Source organism: Oncorhynchus tshawytscha, unplaced genomic scaffold (genome assembly GCF_018296145.1).
Source record: "Oncorhynchus tshawytscha isolate Ot180627B unplaced genomic scaffold, Otsh_v2.0 Un_contig_16552_pilon_pilon, whole genome shotgun sequence".
Classification (NCBI taxonomy): domain Eukaryota; kingdom Metazoa; phylum Chordata; class Actinopteri; order Salmoniformes; family Salmonidae; genus Oncorhynchus; species Oncorhynchus tshawytscha.
The window spans coordinates 20,483-23,505 of NW_024608214.1; positions in this window are offsets into that span (position 1 = coordinate 20,483).

Here is a 3,023-nt window from a genome sequence, read left to right on the forward strand (position 1 = left end):
CCTGACTGACGGGCGGCTCTGGCAGCTCCTGACTGACGGGCGGCTCTGGCAGCTCCTGACTGACGGGCGGTTCTGGCAGCTCCGGACAGACGGGCGGCTCTGGCAGCTCCGGACAGACGGGCGGCTCTGGCAGCTCCGGACAAATGGGAGAACCTGGAGGGAGGAGACGGAGAGACAGCCTGGTGCGTGGGGCTGCCACAGGACCCACCAGACTGGGGAGACCTACAGGAGGCCTGGTGCGTGGAGGAGGCACCGGATGGACTGGGCTGTGGGGGAGCACTGGAGCTCTGGTGTGCAGCCTTGGCACCACTCCTCCAGGCTGGATGACCATTTTAGCCCGGACCCTCCAGAGTGCAGGCACAGGTTGAACCGGGCTGTGGGTGAGCACTGGAGATCTGGTGCATATCACTCGCACCTCTCCCTTAGGCTCAATATCCACATTCGCCCGGCAAGAGCGGAGCGCAGGCATAGGACTCACTGCACCCTCCCAGCGCCCCGGAGACACAGCATGCAGAGCCGGCTCAGGATACCCTGGGCCGAAACGGCGCACTGGAGACCAAACACGCTGGACCGGCACAATACGCCCTGGCTGGATGCCCACTCTCGCATGGCACTTGCGGGGGCTGGCCTATTACGCACTGGGCTATGAGCGCGTACTGGCAACACCGTGCGCTTGACCGCATAACACGGTGCCTGACCAGTACTACGCTTCTTTCGGTAAGCACGGGGAGTTGGCTCAGGCCTCTTGTGCCTGTTGCGCTGTCTTACCTCATACCGCTGGTTCACCTCTCCTGCTGCCTCCGCTCTCCTGGCTGCCTCCACCTGTTCCCATGGGAGGCGATCCCTCCCATGTGTAGGATCCCTTCCCGTCCAGAACCTCCTCCCATGTCCATTCCTCCTTCTTACCACACTGCTTGGTCCTTTTGTGGTGGGTAGTTCTGTAACGATTGTCATCGGGAGAAGAAGGAGAGGACCAAGGTGCAGCGTGGTACGTGTTCATGATCTTTTAATTACACTGAACACTAGAACAAAAATAACAAAACGGAACAAACGAAGCAGTCCTGTCTGGTACAGAGACAGAGACAGAAAACAACTACCCACAACCCATAGTGGGAAAACAGGCTGCCTAAGTATGGTTCTCAATCAGAGATAACGATCGACAGCTGCCTCTGATTGGGAACCATACCAGGCCAAACACAGAAGTACAAAACCTAGAATACACAACATAGAATGCCCACCCCAACTCACGCCCTGACCAAACTAAAACAGAGACATAAAAAGCAGCCAAGGTCAGGACGTGACAGATTGATTGTATTAAGATGTTTTCATTGGTCAGAATGCAATGAGGAGATTGAGATTAAGAATCCAGGTTCAGTATTTATTACACAGCGGAACAGGAACACAGAGCACTGGAGGGTTTGATTAAGGTTTAGGAGTTGGAGTTGGGGCTTGTAAAGGCCGATAGGAAGGTTAGGTTGTGGAAATGCAGAAACATACAATTGTAGTTTAAAACTTTAGACAAACAACTGCCTATGAGACATTAGCTTGTCATTTAGTGGGTTAGGCTGATAGTTTCCCCTTTTGCAGTGTGACTTCTCAAGGAAATGTACCACGTGTACAAATGATGTTGGGACTTTATTAGATATGCAGTGAAATGAAGTGTGACATTTATCATTAACTGAGTGCAGTGAACCACTTCTACATTCTCCGATGGGGGTTCCATTTATGACACTGAAGGGGTTGGTGAACAAAAGCTCCAACAGGGTATCTCATGACTGCTAACTTTAAATGAGAAGGTAGAGACTCATCAAAGAACAGTAGCATGGGATGAAGTTCATTTCTTTTCCCCATCCACCATACAGGTTAATCGACGTACACCAACCACTCCATCGACATATCTTCAGTTAAATCCTCTGCCTTTATTTCTTGTTCCACCTCAGAAATAACCAGCCAACTACGACAATCCGTAGAGGAACAATTCCACTCCTATATATGCTTCTTCTGCTCCAACACATTCCAGATTTTCCTGGAGATGTTAAACGGATTTCCCAAGTAGCATTGATCTAAATTACCTCACTCCGACTAAAAACGAGTCTCGTGATGACCTTTTTTTCCACCACAGCTTTGCTTCTCTTGTTACCCTTCTTCTTCGCCATGGTAACCAACTCATTCTCACTTTCTGTACTATTAGCTTCACTCGACTCACAAGCATTTTCAAACAAAACCTCAATTTCCGCCATCTACAATTCTCTTCTGGTGGTATAAAGGCGTTGAGACAATTTGAATGTGCATGATGGTGCACTTACTCACCACTTCTACATGAAAATGAAAGGGGTGTAAATAGGCAGTGGAGAGATGATTAGGGAGTGGGAACAGGTGTGGAGGGAAGGACCTAGGGTAATTAGGAGCAATTGGGAGTCCTGTCGGGGTGGCATGACCCTTCACAACAATAATGACAAAGTGGAAACAGATTGTTTATTATATTGACAATATATTTTGGTGACCACTCTAATAATGGAAATGGGAGGAGGTGAGATTAGGTGTGACCATTTTAGCCAATGAGAGGGCAGATAATGTGTGTTAACAACAGATAGATAGAGGACTCATATTTGTATCTGTGCCATTATAGTGTCTCTGACAGCATGGGCAGTGCCATTGAGGATATCTCCATTTTAGAGTGGTCAATTATATTCTTCTTCATTGGCTGATGGCTCCCAACTCATAGGAATCCCAACCTGATTTCTAGTAATTAAGGGCTAAATTGAAGGTTATGATCATTTGATTTAGCTGAAACCACTGTGTTAGTGCTGGGATGGAATAAAAGCCTGCACTCCATGTGGATGGGCTGTCCAGAACAGGAGTTGCAGGCCCCTGATATACTATTATAAACTGTCAAATGTTATTAAGCAAAGTAAACTGTCATTGTAAAATGGTTATTGTACATTTGTATTTTAGCAGGGCTTTGGGGGGGATCGGATAGTAACTGCTGATCCAATACATTTTGTTCTGTAAAACGACCTGCA